We start from the raw sequence: 20,215 nt of genomic DNA, 5'->3' as shown, positions 1-20,215 counted from the left end.
TATCTATACGGTGATAAGTTTGATATCTATTCTGATCACAAGAGTCTTAAATATCTATTTTAACAGTCAGAATTGAATATGAGACAACGAAGATGGCTTGATTTACTAAAAGACTTCGATTGTGAAATCAAATACTATCCGGGGAAATCGAATGCAGCAGCTGGTGCACTGAGTTGAAAGGTATGTTCTTTATCCTTATCGACAATTGGTGTTTGGAATTTGATTGAAGATTGCTGTCTGTCTGGATTAGCATTTGAAACAGATTGTAGACCACTGAGACTTTATAGTGTTCAAGTCGAACCAGAGCTGATTTTGAGAATTAAAGAAGCTCAGAAAGCTGATCAGAATGTACAGAAATGGATTTCGATGGTCAGAGCAGGACATCGATCAGAATATCAGGTACGTGATGATGTACTGTATGTGAATAATCGTCTTGTTGTGCCAAATGTTTCAGATTTGAAATGACAGATTTTGTCAGAAGCGCACAGTAGTCGATTCAGTATTCATCCTGGTGGCAGAAAGATGTATAATGATTTGAAAAGACAGTTTTGGTGGAAACAGATGAAAGCAGATATTGCAACGTTTGTATCAAAATGTCTGAATTGCCAAAAGGTGAAAGCTGAAAGAAAGAAACCAGGAGGTTTGGTACACGGCTTGTCTATTCCTGAATGGAAATGAGATCACAATTCTATGGATTTTGTGACGAAGCTACCACGTTCCTCCCGAGGTTGTGATGCGATTTGGGTTGTGATTGACAGATTGACCAAATAAGAATGTTTTATTCCGTACAAGATGACGTACAGACATGACCAGATGGCAGAGATTTATGTTAGAGAAGTGGTCAGATTGCATGAAGTGCCAAAGTCGATTGTTTCAGACCGTGATCCTCGATTTACTTCGCACTTTTGGCACAGTTTGCATCAACCTCTAGATACTAAATTGCACTTGAGTACCTCATATCATCCACAGACAGACGGACAGTCAGAACGGACTATCCAAACATTGGAATATATGCTTAGAATGTAGTGCTAGATTTTGGCACTAGTTGGCAAGATTCTTTGCCACTTTGTGAATTTTCATACAACAACAGCTATCAGACGAGTATAGAGATGGCTCCGTTTGAAGCGTTGTATGGCAAGAAGTGAAGATCCCCTCTCTATTGGGATGATATTTCTGAGGTACCTGAGATTGGGCTTGATATGATTCGAGATATGACCGAAAAAGTGAAGCTGATTCAGAAGAGAATGAGAACAGCTCAAGACAGACAGGCCAAATATGCGAATATTCGACGTTGGCCTCTAGTATTTGAGGCAGGAGACAGAGTGTGCCTGAAGATTTCTCCTTTCAGAGGTATTGTCAGATTTGGCAAGAAAGGAAAGTTGTCTCCACGATACATCGGTCCATATGAGATTCTCGAGAAGATAGGTGATTGTGCCTATCGACTCGCCTTACCGCCCTCTCTATCGGGGATACATGATGTCTTTCATGTATCTTTATTGCGGAAATATATTCCCGATGCATCCCATATTATTCAGCCAGTTGAGGCGAAACTGGATGAAACACTGAGTTACTTCGAGAAGCTGATTCAGATTCTCGATCGTAAAGAAAAGCAACTCAGAACGAAGACTATTCCGCTTGTGAAAGTTCTCTGGAGTCGTCATGGCATCGAAGAAGCTACTTGGGAGACTGAATCAGATATGAGGCAGATATTCCAAGAGTTATTTCATTGATGTGAGTTTCTATTCAGCTTCTGTTATACATTTCTTATTTGATATGATTTGACTGCCTGTGATTTCGGGGACAAAATCATATCTTAGGGGGGGAGAAATGTAATGCCCAAGATTTTATTATTGTAATCTGAAATGATTAATTGATATTTGATGTGATTATAGACAGAAAGGAACAGACCGGGGAAGACAAGAGACGAGATTGTTATGTGCGAGGACTGAACCCCTCGCGCATATGCGCGACCCAGCAGGGCGCATATGCGTGAGGTAGGCAGAGAACCTCGCGCATATGCGCTGAAAAAGTATGCGCATATGCGCGAGCTAAGGAATTCAGATTATGCCGAGACAGAGTGTCTCAAGCATATGCACGAGACGTGCAGTACATACATGAAGCCACTTGCCCCTACCATGCATGTTATATATATATATATATTCCTTCATTTCCTTAAGATTTTGGCAAGAAAAGAACCGAATGCTTCAGAGGAATTTTTCCAAGTTCTTGAATCGTAGATTTACTATTTCACAAGATCCAACCGTTAGAATTTCAATCCGACTTCAGTACCGTGTTTCTATCGACAAGAGCTTCAAAAGGACGTAAGTTTTCTTATGTTTTGATATGATTTGGAAATATGATATGAAAGAAATCCTGATATGACTGATATTATCTGTTTCCGAGATTGTTATCATTGTATAATTGAAATCAGATCAAAGAACGGATACCGTATGAAACTGTTATCATTTTCCGAATTGATTTGATTAAGATTATACAGATTTGATATCAGATGGTGTTACTGATTGATTATGAGTTATGATATTGTATCTGTGATGTTGAGTTGACGGGGATGTCGATATTGTGTTGTTATGCCGTCGAAACATCAGTAGATTGATATTGATCAGATTCGGTATTGATTTGAGATTGTATATTGATATTGTGCCTATTGGGAATGTCATTTCAGATTTGATATTGACAACTTCAAAATCGATAGGAGATAGATCAGAGTTGCCAAGCTTTTGTATTACGAAAAAAAAGGTATAAATCAATGTTAAGGGGAGATACGACTCGAGTTAGATTCGACTCGAGTTTCCCTAAACCACATACTTGTTTTTTATTGTTTTACTACCTTGTATTACTTGAATATATATGCTTATTCTATTGACTTATAGAATAGCAGAGAATAGAAGATAGATTACGAGAACGAGTCATTGGCAAAGGTGTCAAGTCTTGGGCAGAGGTGCCTAGACATTGGATATTCGGTTTATATCGATGTTGCTTAGGAGTAGATCGACTTCTATTGCTGAGATTCGATATAATATACCAACATCCGGGGACCGGGATCCCTAGACTAGACTAGATCAGAGTCGAGTCAGAGATGATGAGTCAAAGAGTTTGATTTACAGTTTAATATCATTTCATGTTTTCAGATTTGATACATGTTATTGATAACTGTTATATGCTTTTGTAGAATAGGTGGGACAGGATCCGGGTCAAGAAGAGGATGAGAGATAAAAATTAGCATGGAGGTCCGGACCCAGAAGTATAATAGGTTTCAGCACTTGATGTATCGTGATTAAACCCTAGTTTGACAGTAATGTATTTTGTACGAGACTTGTACTTTTACTTTTGATGTTTATATCATATTGATTATAATATGTTCCGCACTTATATTTAAAAAAAATAAATTAGACCCAGTTTATTAATTGATCCAATTATTCCCAAAGAGAGGATTAAGAAATGAATTAGCGTCCGAGTCCCCACACTGGTCAACACCTCTTGTCTCCTCAAAAGCATCAACATCTGCATCGATCAAGTCTAGTGAGCCTAAAGACTCAACACACATAAACCTTGAATAGAAAATAGTATTTAATAAAATCACATGAATTTGAAAATAACATGTACGAAATAATAGGTGAACATACATAAACATAGACGTGTCATAATTGCATAAACATTTTCATAAAAGTGCTTCCATCATAACATACATAATCATACTTAATTTTGCATAGAAATATGTTCAAAGCAAGTTGCATGTAACATTAATCACCTAATCAGACTAAACCACAGTACTGGGCTGGCAGAGTTCACCACAACCTTTCGACCGGATGTCCACACCAACATACATAAATCCTCGGTCATACTTTATCAGGTGGAGAGATCCCCGACCATTCTTTACCACTTTCCAATCCCATAGTCATACATCCCAGTCATGCTTTACCATGTGGCCACATGACAAATCACATACCTTAAAAATAAAATATTTTTGCACGTCGATCATACTTAAAAACATCGAGGGCTTCGTTGGAACGCTCTAGACATGCTGCTTAAACCGCAACAGCAAAGATTCAGGAGATCATAACGAAGCATGCAACCAAAACGTGGGAAAACGTGAATAACAAGCACAAATTTTCACAGCTTGAACAGTTTTACGATAAAAATCATATATCTCTCATTTCTTATCAGACAATTAAGAATTTGCTATCTAATCAAAGATGACACAAAGTACTACAAATCATATGTTGAAAACATTTCCAGAAAACCAACTTACATGTCTCAGAATTCAAAACAACACAGGGTGACAGGTTTTGGGACACAGAAATTTCACAGCTTGTGCGAATTTATGATAAAAACCATATCTCCCTCGTTTCTTATCAGAAAATTACAAATTTTCAATCGAATCGAATATAACATAGATTTCTACAAATCATATGTTAAAAACATTTCTAGAAAACCAACCTATAAGTCACAGAATTTGAAATAACAGAGGGTGATGGGTTTTGTGACACAGAAATTTCACAGCTTGTGTGGTTTTACGATAAAAATCATATCTCTCTCGTTTCTTATCATAAAATTACGAATTTGCTATCAAATCAAAGATAACACATAGTGCTACAAATCATATGTTGAAAACATTTCCAGAAAACCAGTTTATAAGTTGTATTATTCGAAATAACAAAGGGTAACGGGTTTCGTGACACGGAAATCTCACAGCTTGTGCGATTTTATGATAAAATTAATATCTCCTTTGTTTCTTATCATCAAATTACAAATTTGCTATCAAATTGAAGGTAGTACAGAGTAGTAAAAATCATATGTTGAAGACATTTCCAGAAAACGTACCTATAAACCGCAGGAATCTAAATGACATAGGGTGACGGATTTTGTGACATAGAAATTTCACAGCTTGTGCGGCTTTACGATACAAATCATATCTCCCTCGTTCCTTATAAAAAAATATCGAATTTTCTATCGAATCTAAGATAACAAAGAATAAGACAAATCATATGTTGAAAAAATTTCCAGAAAATCAACCTATAAGTCACAGAATTCGAATTAATAGAGGATGACAGGTTTTGTGACATAGAAATTTCACAGCTTGTACGGTTTTACGGTAAAAATAATATCTCCCTCGTTTCTTATTAGAAAATTACGAATTTTCTATCGAATCGAAGATTACACAGAGTAATAAAAACCATATGCGGAAGAAGTTTCCAAAATACGAAACTATAAATCGTAGGAATCGAAATGACAGCAAATGGCAGATTTTGTTACTTAAAATTTTCAGAAATCGTTTAAATCATAGCCCATCAAACTTTGCACATAATTTAACAAATTTTCATGCACAATATATATCAAAATACATAATATGACGAGATCGATGCGGAAAAGAAAATTTTATTCATGCCTTTGCGTCTAAATGCTCGAACAAACGAAAACTAACGCATAGAAAAAACGAAGAGGGTGAATGGAAGACGATTGCTACACGTTTTCCTTGTCAAAAACTTGCAAAGATCTCAAAAAGACATGCAGGTAAATTTTGAGAATGATGGCTGTTGGAAAGGGAGCCTTGAACCCTAACTTTTCCCATTTTTTAGTGTGTGTAAAAGTGTGAGTATGTGTGTTAGTGTGTGTACGTGAGTTTTAGAGGCTTCTCTTTTTTTTTTTACATTTACTTAAATTAATAAATGATTAAACTACTAATTAGGTTAAATAATTAAGCCCGCAAATTTTATAAAATAATAAACCATAAATTAAATAATTAACTCTTAATTTTCAAAAATTGCAAATAAGATGCTATAAATATTTTAATTCATCTAATAAAATAAATTTGACCTAAAAATTCTATATTTCATAAATAATTAAAAATAAATAATTTACTAACTTAAAATAAAATATAATATTTAATTTTATTGCCTTAATCGTCTCCGTTCTCATATCCCTGAAACATCGAACATTCGCCTAAAAAACTCAAACTCAAGAAATGCATTTAAATCTCATAAAAATAAACATATAAATAATTTAAAAAAATTAAACATGTTGAATGCATAATTTAATTTTTTTTAAATCAATTAGATTAATTAACATATTAAATTATGCATGGTTTACGTGTATTAGTTTTTGGGCACTACATCGCGTCTAGGAGACATTATATCTGAACGTTTTCAAATTCTAAACGTAAGCAACTTGCATTTAAATTTAAGCTTCTGATCATGATACGAATCCTCGTACGAATTAAAAGCAAGCACGAATATAGAAATAGCATCCTCAATTCAATAACAAACAAGGAACGATTATGTTTTCCCGATCTTTTGAAACAAGTAACGATTTTGTGATATTCACCTCTAAGCGATTATAACTTAGCAACAAATATCAACGCTAAAACAATTGAATTTCAAACGAACCTTCAAAGAACTTGTTTTGACAATCCGTGCGAATAACAATCGACAAACGCCACAAAGATGCAATCTTTGATAAGTTTGATTTTGATAAACACAAAGCACAAGCCTTGCAAATTGAAAGAAATCTCCAATAATTTGATATCAATCTTCAATGATTTCATTCATCCCCCTTACAATACATTATATAAACAATAAAAATAAGAAAAGTTGTGTGAAAAGGCTTAAATAAGATAACTAGCAACTTTGACACGGAAGTGCGCCAAAAGACCGAGGGAGCGGTGCTTGTTTGACCGCGGGTGTGATGTAGCTTCGGCAATAGACCGCGGGTGCGCTAATGATTTGACCGCGGGTGCGGTGCAGCTTCAGAAAATTTTCTTAAATTTGATTATCATGGACCGCGGGTGCGGTCCCTGCTTTAGCGCAGGTGCGCTGGACCTTCGGCAATTGCACTTGAATAACATTCCAAAGACTTCCATTGTTGTGTCCATGTTCCCCAAACTCCTTTAAATTAGACACCCCATTTGTAGAACTTTCTTTGTAGCTCATCATGAGTCCTTGAAGTGCTTCTTTAAACTTCTTGCTACATCTCCTCGTTATAGGTCCTTCGGTATATTCTTTGTTGAACTCCACCACTTGCTTGAATATGCTTGATTCATCATCATTTATCACAAACAAGCTTGAAAGTCCAAGGCAACAACGCATCTTAAATCTTCCCCCAAACATTTGCACATGGTGCCTAGCCAGATTCATATCATACTCCCCTTCTTCAAAAAGATTTGTCCTCAAATCTTGTCTACCTACGCAAAAAAAAACGAAGCAAGTTAGTAATAACAAAATTTATATGACCAACATGCTTACCTTCAGGTTCAAGTTTGTAGACGCTATCATTTACTCGCTCCATCAGCACTAGAAACCCCAACTTCACGGTCACCTTCCATATGTATTCATCATCCTCAACATACACCAATTGACAAGTGACATCAAATGATAAAATATCATTAACTATCACAAAGATCAGATTTCTCTCCTTCTTAGACCCAGTTAACACACAAGTTAAATCCATACACGTGTACGACCATAGTCCACTAGGAATAAGATATAATTGATGCAACACATAAGAATCAAACTTAGATGCCCTTTCCCCATATCCAATGCACCCTTGACTACACCACTTAACATACCTCTTCATATGCAACCAACACATATAATCAGGCTTTATATCTATTGTTATAGTTATTTCATAGCTACCAATCAAACAAATGTTATGTGCTTTATTATCAATTAACAACTCATGCAATATGTTATTTATCAAACCACTACAATATGCTTCACCATCATATAATTCATTCAATGAATATAACATGAACATTTTATTCTCCTTATAAATACATTCATCATGAACATAGAAATTGTTACATTCATTCATAATCTTTTCCCTAATATCACCAAACAAATAATACTCATGCCAATAGAATATGCTAAATTTACTATCTATACAATCCTTTAACACAACACACGGATTTAAGTCTAATGCATACAATTCATTGCCATGACAAAAACACATCAAATTGACGTTCTCTGAACACTCCAAATCGATAACATTCGAATTTAGTTCACACAATATATAGCCATTTTAAATTCTATGACACTTTGGCAAAATTATCAAACCACAGTCATGCTTACTAAATGTAACAATTTCAACCTGTTCTACAAAATCTTGAAAACAATACAACACAAAATTAATGTAAGGAAGCAAATCATACCTCCCAATTGTTGTGTTGGCAACTAACCTTACCTCATCTCGAATGATCCTGAATTCATATGGATCATCCCATGGTATTCTCACATTATCAACACTTGATTTTCTCTTCATCATGTCATCACAATAATCCTGCAAAGAATAATTAACATCGCTCGGGATTGAACCGGCTATATCATCACAATGAGAATAAACCACTTTGTACAAAGGTACATGAAATGGTTTATGCAATAATAAATAACTCTCAACCTCACTCTTTTGAATCTTTTGGGCCTTTAATTTATTTTTCTTTTCTTTTTCTTCTCCTTTGGCCTCTCTTTCTTTTTTTTTGCTCTCTTCTTTCTTTTCTATGGCCATCTCACTCTTTTGTTCTCTCTTTCTTTCGGCCAATTTATTTTCTTTTTCGCTCAATTCAAGGAATGTCAATTGATTCTCAAGAACAACAATTGGATTTAATTGAACAAATGAAGTATTTCGTTGCTCAACGAATTTATGTATAATAACTTTTCCTTGCCTACTCTCCTCTCCCATGGTAGATAAAATAGAAACTTCTTCACCACTCAATGATCCACTGTCCACAAGGTTTTGTTTAACAGTACTCGTATCATCAACCAGTGAAGTACCATCATCTATCAATTCACCTTCCACCACATACTGCTCAACACTCGTGTCAAGAACCAGCGTAGTATTATCATCCTCAATCTCCCCAACCTCAACTTCATATTCAGGTTCAGCAACTACATCAGGCTCAACAGACGAATCTACTATGGTCACCTTATCACGTGGACATTGATTGATATCATGACCAATTTCTAAACACCAACAACATATAATATCACAAGTACTAGAATTTGATTTTTTACTTGTACCTTGATATTCATATTTGCTAGCTTCAACTCTCGACTCATTCTTTGGCCTAGCAATGAGTTTCTCTTCCAAGCTTGTCCTCCAAGTGGATATCAACGACTCCCCTTGCAAACCATGTTCACCTCTTATGCCAACTCCTCTATCTTCCTCACATCGCATATCATCATCCCTATCCAAATGCGACGCTCTATTCTTTCCAAATCTACTAACTCGTCCATCCCCATCAACATGCCCATTACATGTCTCCTCTTTTTCGCACCTCCTATATTTTTTTCGTAGAGGCTTAAACTCCTTCTCCCACATTTTATCCAACCCTCCTAACATTAATTAAAATTGACGATCGTCAATCATTATACCTGCAAGAAAAGGTTAGTATAAAACAATAAAAGATAAGTTTCCTCACCACGAATCCTCACTGATCACTCCAATGGAAATTCACTCGACTCTCCTTTTTTTTTTTTCCACTACAAAATACTCACCGGTCACTCCAAAGAAATAACGCTCGCACTCAAGTGTTTTCACTCGAATTTGATAGTTCTCTCAAAAGATGTGCTCAAGCTTTGTACTTGTATATCAAACTAACAAGATTTAACTCGTGGACACTCGCAACTGCCTCACTTGGACTGCACAAAACAAAGAACACTAGAATAACGCAGATCTTACAACAATACAAAGGATAACACGGATCTGAAAACAGAATCGAAGTTTTAGAAAGATCTTGAATAAAAACGAAAAGATAACACAGATCTGAGAACAGAATGAAATTTTAAACAGATCTGAAAATAGAAACAAAAGGATAACACAGATCTGATAATAGAACGGAATTTGTTTTTTATTTTTAGACAGATCTGAAAATAGCAACGCAATGATAACAGATCTGAGAACAAAACGAAATTTTAAACAGATCTGAAAATAGCAACGATAACTTACTTGAATCAAAGAGAACAAAAAGCTCTGATACCAAATGATGCGAATCCTCATACGAATGAAAGGCAAGCACGAATATAGAAATCGCACCCTCAATTCAATAACAAACAAGGAACGATTATGTTGTCCCGATCTTTTTAAACAAGTAACGATTTTGTGATATTCACCTCTAAGCGATTATAACTTAGCAACAAATATCAACGATAAAACAATTGAATTTCAAACGAACCTTCAAAGAACTTGTTTTGACAATCCGTGCGAAGAACAATCGACAAACGCCACAAAGATGCAATCTTTGATAAGTTTGATTTTGATAAACACAAAGCACAAGCCTTGTAAATTGAGAGAAATCTCCAATAATTTGATATCAATCTTCAATGATTTCGTTCATCCCCCTTACAATACATTATCTAAACAATAAAAATAAGAAAAGTTGTGTGAAAAGGCTTAAATAAGATAACTAGCAACTTTGACACGGAAGTGCGCCAAAAGACCGCGGGTGCGGTGCTTGTTTGACCGCGGGTGCGGTGTAGCTTCGGCAATAGACCGCGGGTGCGCTAATGATTTGACCGCGGGTGCGGTGCAGCTTCGGAAAATTTTCTTAAATTTGATTATCATGGACCGCGGGTGCGGTCCCTGCTTTAGCGCGGGTGCGCTGGACCTTCGGCAATTGCACTTGAATAACATTCCAAAGACTTCTATTGTTGTGTCCATGTTCCCCAAACTCCTTTAAATTAGACACCCCATTTGTAGAACTTTCTTTGTAGCTCATCATGAGTCCTTGAAGTGCTTCTTTAAACTTCTTGCTACATCTTCTCGTTATAGGTCCTTCGGTATATTCTTTGTTGAACTCCACCACTTGCTTGAATATGCTTGATTCATCATCTTTTATCACAATCAAGCTTGAAAGTCCAAGGCAACAACGCATCTTAAATCTTCCCCCAAACATTTGCACACGGTGCCTAGCCAGATTCATATCAAATCATGCAGCATTTAATAATCCCTTTTTGAGAAACTTTAAATATATATCATTTAGCTTCAGAAATCTTTCAAAATTGTAGCTTAAACATATAAACCATGTAATCATGCAGGTACTGTCATAAAAATCATGTAAAACAATTAAAATTACAAACTTAAGGCTTGACGACTGAGCTCTCCGAAACTGGAGGTGGCACAACCCTTTGTATGAACTTTACTCTGATACAAACTGAAACGACTACTACTCATTTTTCTTTAAAATTTACTAAAAATTTTTTTTCTCCCTCGATACTACTCGGCCGAACCACATATATATTAATATAAATATTTACAACATTTAAAAATAGCACAACCAACTATTATTTGAAAATCCAAAAGAACGCATTTAAAACATAAATTCGTAAATATAAACCAACCCTAAGCTAACATTATTTCCAAAATAAACATAACTCTAAAATCCTCTAAAAAACCTCTCAAAAGCATCATAAGTCTTAAAATATTTAAAGTAGCTTAAATCTTAAACATAATTTTTTGCGGAAAACTAGCGACTGTCTTCGAGTTGTGTGCACTTTCAGTCCTGCTAATTCAACCATCAAGTTTGTAAGGCCCTAAAATTTATTGTTAATCACATCAAGAAAATCAATAAATATAAATTAAGGAAACTAGAATATATATATATTTCTATACGTGCATACACATATATAGCATGTTATGTATGGATGAAGTGGATACACATAGCCAAAAACTACAAAATGAATAATAATAATTATTATTATAATAGACGACCCTACAAAACTTAAGGGGACAAATGATATATATAATATTATATTAAGAGGTGAAATAGTGAAAAAAATTTCCCTGTAGATGTAAAAGAAAACAACTTGCCATTTCATCATTGTATGGATAACCTTACCTATACACTAAGGAAGGAAGAAGCCTCTATAAAAAGAAGGGACGAAAGTAGCCTCTATCATAGAACCGAACCCTTCAAATAATAATAATAATAAAATAATAACAAACAAACTGAAACAACTCTCTAGCATTATTGGAAGCTCTCGGAGAAGGTATGAAATATTTCATTACGTGTATTTTATCTACTTTAAAGATATAATATTAATGTATCTAGATATTGCGTGAATGAGCCAAAAGTACAATCTATTAAGTATAATATCTATAAACTTTTTTTTCATGTAGGTTCCTAAAACATAGTATTACTAGTATGGACTAAATATATATATATATATATATATATATATATATATGTGTGTGTGTGTAGGTTTCATGATTTGAAGATTTAAAGAATATTTACTACTAAAATATGGGGTCTTAGTTTTTGTTGATTTCGAATTTGAGGACTAAAGTAACATAAAATGTAGCTTAATGCTTACAAGATCAATTATTAAATGAAGTAATTAAGGAAATATTTTGATTTCTAAACTCTACGTTGCAAATATATTAGTATTGTTTTCATTCCATTAAAGTTTAGAATGTTTGTGGGAACCCGGACGCTAATTAAAGTTCTTAATCGTTCTTAGAATTAATCAATCAATTATAATAAACAGGGTCTAAATTATTTTTTTAAATATAAAGCGGAAACGTTATGTAAATCAATCTGAATTACATATTAAATATAAACATACAAGTCATGTATTGTCTACAATAATTCAACTAGGTTCAACTACATATCAGTGCTGACTCCTAATTTACTTCTGAGCCCGGATCTCCACGCTATCTAGTCCAGCTTCGTTCTCTTTTTGACCCTGATCTTGTCCCACCTGTTGTCATGCACACATACAAACAAGACAACAGCTGGTAACTCCGGTGAGAATTACATTCTCAGTATAAATCATGTATACATGCAATCATATAAACAATATAAATGCATATAACAGATATTCATAACATGTATCAAAATCAGAACATGAATCAAATATTCATCACATGTATTATAATCCTAAACATGAATCAATATCAAGAATAAATTATATTCTAAACAGATACCATCATCAGGAACATAATTCAATATCAAGCAATGAATCACTCTTCGTGATTCTCAGACTCAGACTCGACTCAGTCCTAATTTAGGGATCCCGATCGGAATAAGAACATACACCCACCTACACTCCCGATCGGGGTGGTGGTATGTTCTTATTCACGGACTTTGGCTCTTTCCATCTCGAACACCAGTAATAGAAGAAACTCCAATTCTATCCACTCCGATATAGCCAAACGTCCGGTGTCCTGACCTAACCGTCACAGACTTTGGCATTTTCACCAATATCCTATCCTGTGACAATGTGCAATGTGCAATGTGCCAGTGACGATTCCATCACTATCCGGCACTACTGTGACAAGATTACTCATTCACAATTAGGCGTATCCGCTTAATGACTCAATACATAAATCAATAAATCAAAGGTATCAACCTCATACAATTGCAAATATCGATGCAATAAAGTAAAGTATGTGATTTTGGGAAACTCAAGTCAATCGGACTCGAGTTGTGCAATCCCACATCAACATAAATTTATACCTTTGTCTTCGCGGTCTGACGAATTCGAAGTCTCGAGGTCAAATCTGTCCATATCAATCTGAAATACAATATCGCAGAGGCACAATCTCAATATGCAACTCAATTCAAAATCTAGTCTGATCAATATTCAATCAACATAATCTGATTAATATCGAATCAAGATACAATCTAATCCATATCGACGATATCACGATATAATCGAAATCACTACTGAATCTGATAAATAACAATTTACTGATGTTTCGACGGTAAAACAATGCAGTCTCGATAACCCCATCAGTCTCAACATCACAGATATAATACCAGAATTCATAATCAATATCGGTACAACTTATAATCATTAACTATACAATCCTGATATCGAATCTCAATCAAATCCACTCCGAAAATCACAGCAATTACATACACAGTCTGTTCTTCGATCTGACTTCAATTATACGATGTCTACTATATCAGAAACACCATATATGATTCATATTCGATTATGACCATATCATAATTTTAAATCATATCTAAACGTAACAAAACTTACGTTCAGTTGTAGCTGTCGTCGCTAGGAACTCGATACTGAAGTCGGATTCAACATCTAACGGACGGATTGAAATAAAAAGGCGTAAGGATATTTCTTCTCAAAGCTTCGCTCCCTTTCTCTGAAATCTGAGGAATGAAATGAAATTCATATATATATATATATTTATATTTATATATCTCGTGCAGGTTCAAGGGGCAAGTGGCTTGTTTTCGTGTTGCATGCCGCGCGCATATGCGCGCCCAAGCCCCGCGCATATGCACCAGGCTTTCTGCCCGGCACTTCTGAATTTATCAACTCGCGCATATGAGCGCACTCGGCTCGCGCATATGCGCGAGACCTACTGTCTCGTGCACACACTCACTCGCGCATATGCGCGACTTCACCCCGCGCATGTGCGCCCAACTCTCTGCCTACCTCGCGCATGTGCGCGGCTCACGTCGCGCATGTGCGCGCAATGTTCTGTTATAGCTCCTTGGCTACTGGACACCTCGCGCATATGCGCGCCCTCACGCCGCGCATATGCGCGGGGTCTTCTGCCCAATTCGAGCATGGCTCGCGCATCACGTCGCGCATGTGCGCGAATGGCACACCCTCACACCTACTTTGCGTGTCTTTTCTCGTCTTTTCTAGTCTAATCCTTTACGTCTATAATCACATCGATTATCCCCAAATCATTTCAGATTAATCTCAGATTATAATATATAAAATCCTGGGCATTACATTTCTCCCCCCCTAAGATTCGATTTCGTCCTCGAAATCACAAGCAATCAACTCAGATAAAGAGAGAAATATATAATAAAGGTTAATCAGAAAACTCATTACAATGAAACAATTCTGAAATCTCAGTCTCATATCAGATTCTGTCTTTCAGATAATCTCTTTGATACCCTGATGATTTTACTGTATGTTCAACAGTTCATTCTGGATTATTTTTCTTTCACGAATCTCTGATTTCACTCTGGAATAATCATTCAAGAAGTATAATCTCATAATACCACTCGAAATAGCTCTAACAGAATTAATCTCACAAGATTGGCTATACAGCATCCGTATATACCCATCAACAGCTCATAATAAATCAACATTAACATCTCCTATCAACTCTGATAATTCCAATCAAGGTTATATTCAATCTTCAACTTCAAATATCAACAGTCATCATCCGACGTTGACATATTCAGTCTATTTATTCTGAGCTGTCTTTATTTTCTTCCGAATCAGTTTCAATTTCTTTTTTTTTTATATCTGTGATCCTATCAAATCCAATCTCAGGTATCATCGAGATATAATCCCCATACTAAGAAAATCTGCAGTTTTCACTGTACCATGCCTCGAATGATGCTATCTCGATACCCATCTGATAACTATCGTTATACGATACTTTACAAGTGACAATAAATCATGTCAACTAGTGCTAACATCCAGCACTATAGTTCCTGGATATTCTTCAGAATCAGGATAGTTCGCTCCGACTATCCGTTGATCTATAAACGATAGGTGAAAGATCTTGTTGTATATTCTGCCAAAAGTACAAAATAATCCGAAAATCGGGGATATGGTAAAATCAACTTTGGCATTCAGTGCAATTTGCCTACTTTTCTGACATACAACTCAGTCGTCTGATCATGTCGGTACATCTTCCTGTACAGAATAACATATACAGATTCGAGCAATCTGTCAATCACAATCATGTCACATCAAAATCTTGGAAATATTGCGATAGTTCCATCACAAAATCCATAGAAATGTACTCCCATTTCTATTCAGGAATCAATAATTTATATAACCAATCTCCTGGTTCCTCTCCTATTGATGGACAATATAGACATTTCAGTAAATTCTGCCACAATTGATCTCATCTGTTTCCCTAACATCAGTCACTTCAAGTCATTATACATTTTTCTATCATCAGAATAAATGTTGAATCAAAGATGGCGTACTTCTGATCATACCTGTCGTTTCCAAATCCAACACATCTGACACCACAATCGGTTATTCATATTCCATACAGTATCACATACCTGATATTCTGATCGATCCTCTACTCTGATCATTGAAATCAAGGTCTAAACATTTTGAACATTCTGATCAAACTTCTGAACTACTTTAATTTTCGAAATCAGCTTTGGTTTGACTCACACTGTATAGAATTTCAACGATATGTAGTCTATATCAAATATTGTGTTAAAAGATAATAAGTCTCAAGAAGATTTACTACAACCATCGTATATAATATCCTGCTAACTTCATACAACCACCAATATCTGACACTGATATCAATCTCAGCCACTGATCACGGCTTCACTGTACTCAGCTCAACAGATATATCGTCTTCAGATGTCACATATCTGAATACAATCTGTCTCAGGCCAGATTCAAAATTCAACAGTTCTTATCTACCATAATCTCAGTTTCTAAGAATATTCAATACAAAATATTCGATTCAATCGGTCATATGCTGCGAGTAATCAAAATATCATGAATATACCGAGCATTACAATCATCAGAATACCTCTGAACACAGGATTCATCCGCCCATAACTGAACTGATAAACAGAACTGAAGTATTTCACAGAGGAACACACAATCAGATATAACTCTACTCTCAAGCAGTAATCCTTCTATCTGATACTTCAATTCTTCCGATACAATCAACATCATTCTGTATGGAATTCTACCAATAAGAACAGTATCTGGTATCAAATCAAGACTGAAATCACTCTCCCTGTTATAAGACATACCTGGAATCTCAGCTAGAAAGACTTTAGCAATTCTCCTGGTACTGGCAAATCAATCCATGATACGCTTAGTTTCAGTAATCCACTGAATACATAAGGAATTACTCCATTCCTTTCGGTAATCATCGAATCATAGAGAATACGGGTATCAAAGGAATCCTAAATCCAGAATCCTTACCGTATAATGTTCATCCTTTGGCCATGTCAGGTTCGAATCTTACCATCTCCTGACAAGAATCTACAATAGTTCTGTACTTGTCAACACATCAATATCAATAATGCAGTCAAAATCAGACAACACAAGTACAACACAATATAACTCAATCTCATTCTCACTTCACTGCATTATACGATATTTACAGAATTCACTGATATCAATCTTTCCCTCAAAAGGTAAAGAAATCAATACTACAGTATATACAGATCCAACCGAATAAAGCATATATCAATGCAATTCATACAGAATCAGGTATAAGATGTACGAGAATCTCCCAATACATATGGAACAAAATCATAAAAGAACAGATACCTGTCACTACATCATCAAGTGCATCCTGGATCTGTTCCTCGGTCACTACCACTTGAGGTGCAAAACATTCTGAGGTGCAATCCTGGGCATTACATTCTCAGCCTGGGCATTAAATTCTCAGCACGTGAGGTGCAAAACGTAGCAAGGTAGAAAATTGAGCAACATATTCTTCAATGCTTAGCTGACCCTGTTTCAAGTTTTCAAACTCTGCCCTCTTATCTTCACGGTACGAACTTGGGAAAAAACCTTTTACCGAACTCAATTTGAAGATCTTCCACGTAATCACCGTACCATACTGTTCCAAGACTCCTTTGGTTGCAATCCACCAACTCCTTGCGACTTCCTGTAACTGATTCCAATCAATTTAACTCTACGTTCATCTGGGTATTCAAGTGAATCAAATAGTATCTCTATATCATCCAGCCAATTCTCACAATCAACAGTCGTCTCAGTACCCCTCAGAATTGGCGGTGTCAATGACTGAAACCTCTTCAACTGTATTTCCATCGGAGTTTCTGACACATCCATCTGATCAATCAAGATACTTCCCTGGTTCTGGGATTCTTCGAGGAGCTAATCTGATTATCATAAGGGTTAGTAACCAGATACCACAATTTGTTTCAAGTTTTCAGCCCTCCTCTGATCATCTTACAGCTGATCAGGGAAATCGGTTCTGATTCAACCTCAATAATGTATATTACTATATCAAATCAGATAATTAATTAACATGTATCAACAAAGCAGTAAATCATGCTAGCAATCTCATGCAAGGAAAGAAAATTCATTCTACCCCGCTCACTAGCCTCTATCTTAGTCTCAAAAATCTACAGTTCTAGAACTACTGTTCTGGAACCAATGCTCTGATACCACCTATTGTGGGGACCCGGACGCTAATTAAAGTCTTAATCGTTCTTAGAATTAATCAATCAATTATAATAAACAGGGTCTAATTTTTTTTTAAATATAAAGCAGAAACGTATGTAAATCAATTGAATTACTATTAAATATAAACATACAAGTCCTGTATGTCTACAATAATTCAACTAGGTTCAACTACATATCAGTGCTGACTCCTAATTTACTTCTGAGCCGGATCTCCACTATCTAGTCCAGCTCGTTCTCTTTTTAACCCTGATCCTGTCCCACTGTTGTCATGCACACATACAAACAAGACAACAGCCGGATAACTCCAGTAAGAATTACATTCTCAGTATAAATCATGTATCCATGCAATCATATAAAAAATATAAAACATAATAACAGATATTCTAACAGTATCAAAATCAGAAGCATGAATCAAATATTCATCACATGTATTATAATCCTAAACATGAATCAATATCAAGAATAAATATTCTAAACAGATACCATCATCAGGAACATAATTCAATATCAAGCAATGAATCACTCTCCGTGATTCTCAGACTCAGACTCGACTCAGTCCTAATCTAGGGATCCCGATCGGAATAAGAACATACACCTACCTACACTCTCGATCGGGGTGGTGGTATGTTCTATTCACTGACTTTGACTCTTTCCATATCGAACACCAGTAATAGAGAAAATCCAATTCATCCACTCCGATATAGCCAAACGTCCAGTGTCCTGAACTAACCGTCACAGACTTTGGCATTTTCACGAATATCCTATCCTGTGACAATGTGCAATGTTCCAGTAAAGATTTCATCACTATCCGGCACTACTGTGACAAGATTACTCATTCACAATTAGGCGTATCGGCTAATGACTCAATACAAATCAATAATCAAAGGTATCAACCTCACACAATTGCAATATCGATGCAACAAGTAAAGTGTGTGATTTTGGGAAACTCAAGTCAATCGGACTCGAGTTGTGCAATCCCACAACAAAATTTATATCTTGTCTTCACGGTCTGACGAAGTCGAAGTCTCGAAGTCAAATATGTCCATATCAATCTGAAATACAAATCGAATAGGCACAATCTCAATATGCAACTCAATTCAAAATCTAGTCTGATCAATATTCAATCAACATAATCTAATCAATATCGAATCAAGATACAATCTAATCCATATCGACGTATCACGATATAATCGAAATCACTACTGAATCTGACAATAACAATTTACTTATGTTCGACGGTATAACAATGCAGTCTCGATAACCCCATCAGTCTCAAATCAAAGATATAATACTAGAATTCATAATCAATATCGGTACAATTATAATCATTAACAATACAATCCTGAATCGAATCTCAATCAAATCCACTCCGAAAATCACAAAAATTACATACACAGTCTGTTCTTCGATCTGACTTCAATTATATGATGTCTACTATATCAAAAACACATATATGATTCATATTCGATTCTGACATATCATAATTTCAAATCATATATAAATGTAACAAAACTTCGTCCAGTTGTAGCTGTCGTCGCTAGGAACTCGATACTAAAGTCGGATTCAACATCTAACGGACGGATTGAATAAAAAGGTGTAAGGATATTTCTCTCAAAACTTCGCTCCCTTTCTCTGAAATCTAAGGAATGAAATGAAATTCAGATTATATAATATATATATATATATCGTGCAGGTTCAAGGGGCAAGTGGCTTGTTTTCGTGTTGCATGCCGCGCGCATATGCGCGCCCAAGCCCCGCGCATATGGCCTGGCTTTCTGCCGACACTTCTGAATTTATCAACTCGCGCATATGCGCGCACTCGGCTGCGCATATGCGCGAGACTACTGTCTCGTGCACACGTCACTTGCGCATACGCGCGACTTCACCCGCGATGTGCGCCCAACTCTCTGCCTACCTCGCGCATGTGCGCGGCTCCGTCAGCATGTGCGCGCAATGTTCTGTTATAGCTCCTTGGCTACTGGACACCTCGCGCATATGCGCACCCTTACGCCGCGCATATGGCGGGGTCTTCTGCCCAATTCGCGCATCACGTCTCGCATGTGCGC

Source organism: Primulina tabacum, chromosome 4, assembly GCF_025594145.1.
Source record: "Primulina tabacum isolate GXHZ01 chromosome 4, ASM2559414v2, whole genome shotgun sequence".
NCBI lineage: Eukaryota > Viridiplantae > Streptophyta > Magnoliopsida > Lamiales > Gesneriaceae > Primulina > Primulina tabacum.
The sequence above is the reverse complement of the archived record's forward strand: the minus strand, read 5'-3'. Positions refer to the sequence as shown.